The sequence below is a fragment of the Thermobia domestica genome, chromosome 15, assembly GCF_964235325.1.
Source record: "Thermobia domestica chromosome 15, izTheDome1.hap1.1, whole genome shotgun sequence".
NCBI classification, from domain to species: Eukaryota; Metazoa; Arthropoda; class Insecta; order Zygentoma; family Lepismatidae; genus Thermobia; species Thermobia domestica.
In genome coordinates this window covers 195542016-195554154 of record NC_137468.1, presented here as the reverse complement: position 1 = coordinate 195554154, position 12139 = coordinate 195542016, and the positions used below count along the sequence as shown (strand labels likewise).

The following is a 12139-nucleotide window of genomic DNA, read 5'->3' as shown; positions in this document are numbered from 1 at the left end:
AATGGGATCTTTTGCTAGCAAGGCGTATATCATATCAAGTATGACATCACGTAAATGAGGAAATTTGTAGCTCCAAGGAAACACGTGTACTGGCGCCTGAAGGTCTAAACAGTGGAAGCAGACATTGATAATAGCAGCCGTAAGCGAAGTCTCGTGTTCACAGACAAGCTTACAACTTCTGTGCATAAGAAGGGCACGTGCCTGAGCTTCTATGTGCAAAAAGCCTATGCCTCCTTCACGTGAGGGGAGGTAGAGTTGATTCTTAGCCACGCGTAAGATTTTGGAATGCCATAAGAAAAACAAAGCCTGACTGGTTAACTGGTTAGATATTTTAACTAGCGTTGGTAAAATCTGTGCAATGTGGCTGAATATACTAAAAACAGATGTTTTGAGAAATAAGTTTCTACTAAAAAAGTTCATGTTTCGCTGTCTATGAATAATAAGAAGACTTCGGATTTTATTTGCTGTAAGATGATATGACTGTTCTACGGTTTGGTTGATATTATTGTACCACCATACACCAAGTATTTTGACACTTTGAACAGTATCATAGTAGTTGCTATATGAAGCATTGTATTCTGGATGAATACATAATATTTTTGTTTTTCTGTGATTGAGTTGCGCTCCAGAAGCCTGTTGATACAAGGTTAATAAACGTTGTAGGCAAGTCATGTCGGCCGAATTTTGTAAACAATAGTGGGAATCATCTATGTAACTTTGTACAGTTAGTTTGGTATTGTAGACAGAGACACCAGGGAGTAAAAGTTCAGTCGCGTACATAACTGGTACAAGGGACAAACTGAATAATAAACGACATTGGATCACCTTGCAAAATACCATTATTAATGTTTATTGGGTTACTTAAGCCACCATTAACCTTGATTTTTGTCAATCTATGCGTATAAATTCCTCGTACAAGAGAAATAAAGGAGAACCCAAAACCATATTTCTCAAGGACTTTAAATAAGTATTCATGGTTAATCCTATCAAAAGCTTGAGAATAATCCGTGGCTAAAACAGCAACGGGTGGAGGAGCAGTGGATTCGTGGTAGGAAATGAAATCTCTAAGATTTGATAATGCCTTATAGATCGGGTTCTTTTGGCCTATTCCATATTGATGTGAACTTAGCAGTTTGTCACTAAACACTTTTATTCGTGCAGTAAGACAGCGTGTTAAAATTTTTAAATCTGTACACAGAAGGGAAATAGGTCTTAAATCATTAACACTGTAAGTGCGAGAGTGTTTAGGTACTAAAATTGTAACACCTGTGCGGATAGATTCACCTAAAACAAGAGTCTGCCTATATTCAATGAAAAGTTTTGTAAGAAAGGGTGCTAATATATCGATAAAGGTTATATAGAATTCTAGAGGTAGGGAATCAATCCCCGTAGATTTTCCTCGACGGCCGGAAGCAATGGCTGATTTAACCTCGTCGACTGTAAATGGACTAGATAGATATTCTTGATCCTGTTCCTGTAAGACTGTAGGAAGATAGTTGAGAATTTCAGGACTGTCACAGAAGGAAGTAGGCTTGGCATACAGCTGTTTATAATGATTTGTGACACAATGTATTACTTCCTCACCGACATACACGTGACCTGTGGCATCTTTAAGCTGAGATATAAATTTCTGCTTTCCGTGCATGAGTTCTTTGCTGATTTTTTACAATTCCGGGAGTTTCTAATTCGTCATATTGATGTATTTTACTGTGAGTCGTGAAACTTTGGATGCGGCGTTTGTACTTGGCTAATAAGTGGGCTTTGATTTCTTGAATTTGAGGTCGAAAATTGCTACCTTGAAGTTGTTCTTTCATGTAGTCTCTTAAGAGATTGGTGTAATGTTGATACTGAGTATAATATGAAGCATTCCGATCCCGACAATATTGTTGGGTAACCACACGAAACTTCGGTTTGACTCTCTGTTCCCAGAAATGCATAAGGGATCCTTTGTAATATTGATGACGGTGTAAAAGGGCTGCCCATTCTTCGTGAATAAGATGGATGTTGTCAGACTCCTGGAGGATGGATGTATTAAAATACCACAAACCACTCCGTTTTAAAAATTTTGAGACGGGTAGATCGATGGTCATTGTAACTGCCAGGTAGTCACTAAAGCAGATGGGTGTAATTTGTACATCTCGAACCCCTTGAAGAAGAGACTTACTGATATAGAATCTGTCCAATCGAGAGGAAGACGATCCAGACGTGAAGAATGAATGTCCTGGTTCATTAGGATGAAAATGTCGCCACACATCCACTAAGTCATAGGTTGTTATTAGTTGACGTAGAGCAGACGAATCACTGAAATGAGGATAAGCATCGAGGGGAGAAAGGGTGCAATTATAATTCCCGGCAAGAATGCATGGGGAGCGATCATTATACAAAGCCGGTGGGAGTTCAGTAGCAAAGAAATTATTTCGTTCTCGTTTATACGAAGATCCAGATTTAGCATAGACACTGCACAAACGAATATGTTGTAAATCTCCGGTGGTAATACGTTCACTGGGATGTTGTAAAGGTGCCAGGAAATTGAGATCGCTGCGATAAATAATGACGGTTCATGAAGCTGTTTCACTAACACTGGAACATGAGAATGATTGGGTAGGTAATGGAATTCCGTGACTGCGACTTCCTGAGCGAACAAAACATCGATTTCTTCTTGATGAATAAAATCACTCAGGGCATGTTGCTTAACTAGAGAAGTGAACTTATTGAGATTAACAGTCGCTAAACGGAACGTAAACATAAAAACGAGGAGAGACCAGAAATATATGCAAGAGCAACACCACATGAGAAATAGGATGTAATATTACTGCAAAAAGAATAAAGAAAAATAAAACAATACAGTATTATGATGCCACTACAATTTTAGGGACCCCCTCCTTCGGAATTAACCACTGATTTCAACTTTTTTGTTAAAGCTCGCGTTTGGCGTGCATGATTGAGAGGAAGATCGTGTATGGGACGCAAGTCCTTACCACACACACTACTGAGTACTTTTTGTTTACTGAGTTTGCGTTTATCACTATGAATCATTTCTGTATCTGAGTCACTTGTGGAGTCACTACCGCGAGAGCGTGATTGTAAGTTGAGAGTTAATTCTGGTGGAACAGCTAAAGGTGCAGTCTGAGAGACGGGACAAGTTTCTTCGACTAAACCAGAATCACTTACCGTAGAAACTGATGTTACGACTGTTGAAACAGCTGGTGCGGTGCTGGGTGTTATGGGTGCTGGTATAATCTTAGTATCCTGAGTTTCTTCCACTTCCATGGTATTAGAAGGTGCAGCTTCTGCAGGAGCCGATTCGGAGTGAATGTCGGGATCTGTTAGCTGGTTGTCTGCTTTATTCGGTGGATTTGAAGAAGTTGATTCCAGAACATTCTTATGAAGCACGGGAAAAACACTGTAACTACCGGTGTCAGGAGCTGATGGATCCACTGGTAAATTATGAGGTACTCGTACAATGGGAGAAATGGAATTGGTTGATGTAGATGGCACAGTAAGACGTGAATTCCTCTTTTTGGAACACCCCTGAACAAAATGGTCGGGGGAGTTGCAGATGGCGCAAGTTTGAATTTGACCAGGAAAGCTGGTAAACAAACGTAAACCACAGACCGTAATAAACGAAGGAATGTTTCGTTTAATAGTCATTTTAACAAGCTTACGACCCGTTCTGGTAGCATAGACATGTTCCTTTGAATATTGTTCGTCGACAATACTAGTGACATCGCCATATTGGGAGAGCACACGGGATAATTGCATGTCACTAAGTTCCATGGGGCATAAGGACACCTTGACTATCACCACAGAATTATCCGCCAAATCAATAGGCAACACATGGTCCCCATTATTATCTGAGTAGGTCACTACTCCATTAGTATTAGCTAGGATTTGTTCACATAACACTTTGTTAATTAATTTCAGATATAAGTTCTTACGTATAAAGTCCATTTCAATGGACAACACCTGATCAACAGTTAACTTAAATACCTTACGTATCCATTCATGAACGGCAATAGACGTGGGCTTTTGACTCACCGTGACAAAGTTGATACGCAATGTATTAGCTCGTATGCAACTCATGGCACTAATTCGACGATAAACGTCACCAAACTATGAACAATAATAAATATGCACTGAAAATGCTTATAAAGTTATAACTTCAAACTGAAAGTAAGTTACACTGAAACTTTAACTTCGCACAAGAAAGTAGCGATGTAAAGAAACACGCGCAACTGGAGCGACGGCAGAGACGATGTTACTCGCCTCGTTGCAAGCGCTGAACTGGCTACAAGGGCCGACAACAGTTGACCTTTGTTTTCTGCTATATATATTACATGACTCTGGTTGTCCTATCTGTATTGGCCAATAAGATCAGAGGGTACCTGAAACTCTTGGGATCCACGAATATGCAGTTTGATCGCCCTCCAGCAGGAGGTATAATAACGTTTAAGCAGAGTGTTGCCCCCCTTCTACAACCCGTTTCAACATTTAATTACTCCAATCATTAGATTTCAAAGTTCCTTTTCAATGCTTTATATATCGTGCTAGGAAGCCGAACAAACGCCCAAATTTTGGTTTGCCAAATGTGACCAACCAATGACTTAACGAATAATATGATGAAATGTTGAATCGGAGTTGTAAAAAGAAAGTAGTAGCAAGAAAGCTTTCGGATAGTTGGCGCATGCTTGGCTTTTGGCTGCTTTCTACGCTTGCACTTTCAACGCATGCTTTCATACAATCTGCCCTTTGTTGTACTTGCAAGCGATGCTTTAGACCTTTCGCAGAGCGTCAAAGCTTCACTGGCCGTTCATTGGCTATTGGCTTAACTTTCAAAACGCTTGTGTTAAGCATGAATTGAACACTAAATGCAAGGTTGACTCCATGTAACTTGCACATTTTCCAATCAAGCTGGATTAGGCGTGGCCGACTTGCAATTCAAGCTTACAACAAGCGGTTTGCAAGCTCTCTCTGCTGCTACAGAGGAGAGCAAGAAATTCTTCTAAATGTTTTGTTTCGGGGTTAAATTCCAAAGTTGGGCGTCCGTTTACAGCAAAATTTTTAAAATTTACAGGAAAGATATGGATAATTTGATCGTTTGAGTGATTGATAATGTATAAAAGTCTCGAAAAATCTGTTTATTTGTTATATGTAAGCGGTTGTAAACATGGGACTATACGGCGAGCGGAGGAACTACTTGGCGCAAGGTAACCGAACAGTTGTATTGTAGGAAAGAAACGAGCATTTATGTTATCAACATGGTGAATGTACAAGGGCAATGAACTAACAGTTTTAACATTTGTGAAGCAATACGTTGATAACGAGGAAAATCTTTTAAAAGTTTGTGAAGAACACGGATTAATGAACCTAATAACAAATTGTAGAAAGTGTGGAAATGAGATAACAGCGAAAAAACGTGGCGAAAGCGGACGCCCAACTTCGGAATAAATGCCTTGTTTTGCATTGGGGATTCGATTCGCAAACCGTTCCATTACTATAAATATACTATATTTCTGTCAGCAAAGAAATAGTTCATAATCTTTTAATAAAGTAATCAACCTGGAAATGGTTGATCATATGTGATTGAACAATTATGAAACGACTAGCATCTAATCAAAATAAAATATAACATACAGGGGGGAACTAACTACATATTGACGTACTTACCACTATTATTCTTGAGACATGGTACTGCGATTGGTCTGCAAGGTTTTGAACTGTTACCTAAAACATTAAAAATAACACTCTATCAGTCAAAAACATTCTCATTAGAGCAATCTTAAAGTACAAACAATACAACACGTTTGACATATGATTCCTATCCTGAGCATGATTTTAGTTACTTAAGATTACAAATGAAACTATTTTAAAAGGACAATAAACCATAACTCCTATTCCTTTTCGATCTGCCTTGGGATGCCTTCTTCACAGGCTCGAACATTGAGTTCCAGTAGCCTTCTCTTTGTGAAAGTACTAAATTTTAATGTTAAGAGTCTGAATTTATACCATTTTAGTTGGTTCATGAGATCACTGAGATTAATTTTGTCTTAATGTTTATGTCTTTGAAGTTTTTGTTACAAGCTTGAGATTGCAAATTAAATTTGTTATAATGATATTAGTGATTTCCCAATCATACTTTTCATATGGTTTAACCTTTTGACTACCAACAGGATACATGTGTACCAAATTTTTCAAACATCGTTGGGAATTTGTTAGAAAATTAAAAAAAAATACATGTTGTTCTCCCATCGGGTCAGATGTGACAGGAGACTTTGTTTAGTTTCCAAAACTGTGTACAGATGTCAGGAGATCCCACATTAAAGGAGTCGTACATATAAAAGAATGTTCACATTAAAAAACGGGCAGTCAAAGGGTTAAGGTGGTGTATTATTATAATTATTATTATTATTATTATTATTATTATTATTATTATTATTATTATTAACTATTCTGCCTTTTGGCAGTTTCTGGGACTAATTAGGTGACTTTTTAAAAAATTTTAAGTTGGAATCTGAAAATATTTCTTCCACGTCTCTTGGTTTCCAACTTTCAATTTTAAATCCCAATATTTTCCTCCATTTGGAATCATCGATCGTTTGGGTTCTTCTTCTTCCTACTACTCGTTTTCCTTTGATCTTTGCTTTTATGGTTGTATGAAGAAGACAACTTCTTCGCAAGATATGCCCAATCCAATTGACCTTCCTTCTAGAAATACTGGCCAAAAGCGTCTTCTTCTCTCCTACCCATTTAAAATATCTTCGTTTGTTACACTCTATCTCTGTCCATTTTATCTTCTCTATCTTCCTGCAACACAATATTTCGAAACTCTCTAAATATTTCTTCCCTAACTTCCGTAGGAGAGTAACGAAGTGTCTGAACCATATAGTTCATATATATAACACTTGACCATATATAACGCATTCCATACTCATATATATAATGCCTGCTCAACTTCTTCCTTAATCCATTCTTAAGCTGCTAGTTAAGAGTGATTGTTGAATGCTTCTTTGGCTATGGCAATTCTAGATCTGATCTCTTTGGTGCAGTAAGCGTCTCTCGTCAAAATACTTCCCAGAAACTTGAAATTATCAACTTCTTCAAGTTCTCTTTGCTCTACTCTGATCCGTAAGGGCGTGTTTCCACGGGATATTCTAATGACTTTCCACTTTTCGATGTTGATTTCCATTCCATATAGTTTCCCAGTGTCAACTATTTTGTCTATCTCCTATTGTCCTTTTTCAGTTTTAGCTATAATAATCGTATAATCTATATACCAGATCTTGTTAATGATCTGCCCTCCAATTTTAAAATTTTCTTCCCATTAATGCTTCCTTCATTAACCATTCACTGTAAATGTTGAATGATTGAAGCGACATATTACATCCTTACCTGACATCTCTGCAATCCTCACATTACATGTTTCTCTTTCATTCAAGCGCAACTTTATCCGTTGTTCTATGTACAGGATGCAAATGAGTCGTCGGTCTCTGGTTGACATCGATTTCATTAATAGTCCAGTCAAATTAGACAAAAAAAAAAGCTAAATTCAGAAAAAATCATAACAAGCAGAAATTTTGCACACATCTATGGGAAGGTGTATATAACAACATACTGAAAGTCCGAAAATATCCAGTGACGGGTTTGGCCGCCATTTTGGAAAATGGCGGTTAAATAGTAGTTTTTGAAGGTAATAACTAGTTCTCACATTAATAGCTATAACTCACGTTGTATTTGCACTAGTGATGTTATTTTTAGTTCATTCGAATAACAAAGGACTATGCTTACAGACACTTATCAGTCTGCTATACACATGGGGGAAGTAACGGAGGTATTTTTTTTTAAATTCCTGATCTTTCTATTCTTCAGATTACTTTTTCTTAATTAGTTGACAATCATGTTTTCTGAAAGTAGGAATTAAACTTACATTAAATACACCATACTACACACAATATAACATAAGAGTTTCATTGAAATCTTAGTGATGGAATCAGAATAACAAATAAAACTTCCTTAAGTATTACTCCTTGACTACGCATACAGCGAATAAGGCGTTCTGTCGATCTACACTCCCCAGCTGTTAAGTTTACTTCTTCAACGCCAGTTGCCACATCTCAAGATAAGTTACTTGCAAACCTGAAGAACAAATCTAAATTTATTGAAATACTTAGTATATCACAGCTGCTGGCACCAGTGTTCTTCAAGTCTCTAGAGATGCAGTTACATAGATTGTGGGTACAGCAATTGAACTCTCTCTCAAACAGCCACATCCAGAATCAATTATTAGGGAAGATATTGATCTGCGTGTACTTTTAGAATCAATAGCAAGTGAGGAAATATAAAAATAAGCAAGAAAGTTCTGTCACTTCTTGTGGAGGTCTGTGTTCAATTGGCCCTTACACCGTGAGTTGAATGCAAATGAAGATAAGACGAAGGCCAGTTCTTGGTGTGGGTATATTCAACATACTACCTGGTTGTGGCAGTTCAGTTACACCTTGAACTTGCGTAAGGACAGAGTGAACATGGGAGCTCCACAGAGCGTTAAAAGGTCGTGAATGCTGTACGAGTTCAAAGTGAGGTCAAACGCCGTTGCAGCGGGGAGGAAGATATGCCACACCTTTGGTGAGAGTGTCGTGACTACGCGGACAGTGCAGCGGTGGTTTACGAAGTTTAAGAATGGTGACGAAACATTCGAAGACGCATAACGTGCCGGAAGACCAATACATATGCAAAATGAAGATCTTCGTACAGCAATTGAGGCGAACAGTGGCCAGCCATATGAGGAACTGCAACTACAATTCAGTGTGAGTGCAGAAACCATTCGGCAGCTCCACCATCAACTTGGGATGCACTACAAGGTGAGTCGATGAGTCCCACATGATATGACCCCGGGCCTGAAGGCAACGAGAGCAGACACCTGTGTTTTCTTGCTGCCTCGTCTGAGGAAGGAGCCACTTTTGAACAGAGTGTTGACATGTGATGATTAGTCAGTCCTGTACGATTCTCCACGGTGCCGTTATCATTGGTTAGCATCCTATGAACTGGTTTCAAAACAGCCGAAACCAGCACTGCACCAGAAGAAGGTCCTTCTGTGCATCGGAAACTGCCACCAGGTGGTCAGAGGATCAGTGTAACTGTGTACTGCCATTTGCTGAAGAAAGAAAGTAAAAGGCATACCATTTGCTAAAGAAAGAAAGTAAAAGACATACCATTTGCTGAAGAAAGAAAGTAAAAGGCATACCATTTGCTGAAGAAAGAAAGTAAAAGGCATACCATTTGCTAAAGAAAGAAAGTAAAAGGCATACCATTTGCTGAAGAAAGTAAGTAAAAGACATACCATTTGCTGAAGAAAGTAAGTAAAAGGCATACCATTTGCTGAAGAAAGAAAGTAAAAGGCATACCATTTGCTAAAGAAAGAAAGTAAAAGGCATACCATTTGCTGAAGAAAGAAAGTAAAAGGCATACCATTTGCTAAAGAAAGAAAGTAAAAGGCATACCATTTGCTGAAGAAAGTAAGTAAAAGACATACCATTTGCTGAAGAAAGAAAGTAAAAGGCATACCATTTGCTGGAGAAACGCAAAGACGTACAAAAACAAGTCGGCATTTTCAACAATTAGAATGCGATCCCTGGATCCGTGACTGCTCCTGGTGAATTGTTTCTTCTTAATTTGTACGGTACTGAAAGGTCAGTGCTTACCGTAGATAATGAAAGCTATTGCGAAATATCTCGTCACAAGTTAAATTCAGTTTGAAGCTTTGGCACCTACCAGTACAGCAGCCCATCAGCATTTGTTTCAGGTTTACCATCAGGTACAACTCTGGAAGTGTAACAGGCTATCCCCTACTTCCTGCGAATCCCAGAGGATTGAAACGTGTTTGCTACCAAATCATGACATTGAAACTCCAGCTCCGGACTCTCTATTTTAACTTACATATTGTAGTTGCAAAATGGGATGTGAACGCGTATTTAAGTGCAGAAAAATAGGACTGATATGCAGCCTGCCTCGTTGTAATGGCAGTGGTTGCACGAATTTCTATGATGAGGAAATCAATCCCGATGAAAATACAAAGGTGGACACTATTGAAATGTAATAACCGTTACTAAAATCCATACTGCATTTAGAAACACTATGTACTGAAAAAGGTACTCTGTTCTTAACGAATTCTACAATTATCATTGTCTTTCATTGCGGATACACGAAAACATTGTAAAAGCTTCTTTAATTGGAACTATTGTAGACTGTGCACGTGATCAGCTTTTTTTTAATTTCTTGTAAGTATTACTATTGATAGAGAAAATTCGGTGACTTGTAGATGATTTGCCTAAGATTAGGGGTAAATTAGCCTCCGGTAGAACCCTGCTACACCAGTTGTATAAATATTTATTATTTCTTTTTTATCATTATGATCCCAACGAAACTTGGAGGCTACATTTTGCATATTATGTTGTATTTAATGTAAGTTTAATTCCTACTCTCAGAGGACGAGATTGTCAACTGATTAAGATAAATAAATCGGAAGAAGAGAAAGTTTGGGGATTTTTTTTTTAGAAAATCTTCCCGTTGCTTCCCCCATGTGTAGTAGACTTTAAAGTGTCTGTAAGCGTAGTCATTTGCTATTCGAATGAACTAAAAATAACATCAACAATGCAAATACAACCTGAGTTATAGCTACTAATGTGAGAACCAGTTATTATCTTTAAAATAACGGTTTCGCGGCCATTTTCTAATATGGCGTCCAAACCCTTCACCGGATAATTCAGTGCTTTTAGTATGTTGTTATATACACCTTTACCAATTTATGTACAAAATTTTAGCTTGTTATGATTTTTTTCTGGGTTAATATGTAAGGAAACTAATTGAAAAAAGGGAAATATTGGGGATTTTAAAAAAGAAATCTCTCCGTTACTTCCCACACGTACTGTAAATTGGTAAGTGTGATACATGGTCTTCAAGCCTAATCTTTTGTTATTCGAATGAAGTAAAAATAATATCAATAGTGCACATAGAATGCGAGTTATAGCTATTAAAGTGAGAACCAGTATTATTAAAAAAAAGACACTTTGGCAGCCATTTTCCAAATATGGCGTCCAAACCCGTCACCGGATTTTTCAGGACTTTTGGTATGTTGTCATATACGCCTTCCCAAGGATATGTGCAAAATTTCGGCTTGTTATGATTTTTTCTGGGTTAATGTACTGTACATATTGCCTGGACAATAAGTATTTTCAGAAGTTTGGTCCAATTGACTCGATCGAAAGCTTTTTGCAAGTCGATGAAGCACACAACTCTTCGTTTATGTCAAGAACTCGTTCTAATATAATTTTCATCAAGCCAATAGCATCTCTGGTGTCTTTTACTGATGTAGTATATGAACATCAATTGATGTTGATGAACTTTTTTGTTTCTATTTATCAATTCAGATTGTTTTCTTGAATGAAGGGTTTTTATCAACTTCAAGTTTCCCGTTTGTAAAATTGCATTAACTGTTACTGAAAAATTATTAAAGAACGTGATGAAATAATTTATGAAGTCATTTCTTTCTTGTGAAGGATACCATATTGGGAAACACAAATGATTCAATGTGCTTATTTCTTTTCTACACTAGCAATAATTTTTTTCTGGATTATAATTTAATTGTTAGGCGTTAAAGCCTATTACAAATCATATTATGATACAAAACTGTTTTGGATCTTGGGCATGTCTTGATGTGATGGTGATCCCATAAATTTTCTTCATTTACATCTGTCAGCTTCCAGTAATATCCTTCGTCCATTTTACTTTCATTTTGCACTTTATGACTATTTCATTTATTTTGTTATCAACGAAGTATTAAAAATTATAAGAAGGTATTTTCAACGAACTTAAAAACTTCATTACTGAATTCTTTATGTTTGTGTCTGTCTGTCCGTCTGTTTGTCTGTTATTTGCGATGTTTTCAATTTTGAGCCCTCCATTCGATAGATCATTAGAAACTATCTGAGAAAGTGATAAAATTTTCCGCTTCACTTTTACCGTTCGCGAGATATTGGCCCCCCCAAAAAGTTGCGATTTCGGGAGATTTAAGGAGCCATATCTCAGGAACCGTCAGTCATACAGAGATGATATTGGTATTGATCAATATCTAAGTGGATGGTAAACA

The 12139-nt window shown here is 37.5% G+C and overlaps 1 protein-coding gene across 1 annotated transcript in view; it reads right to left on the bottom strand.

The window, feature by feature from the left end:
- LOC145671988 (degenerin-like protein asic-1) overlaps positions 1–5789 on the bottom strand; it is a 76371-nt gene extending 70582 nt beyond the window's left edge. The window contains exon 1 of the mRNA XM_081741173.1: positions 5668–5789. The gene's annotated coding sequence lies outside the window, so the exon portion shown is untranslated. The remainder of the gene's footprint in view (positions 1–5667) is intronic.
- Between the last annotated feature and the right edge of the window lie 6350 nt (positions 5790–12139).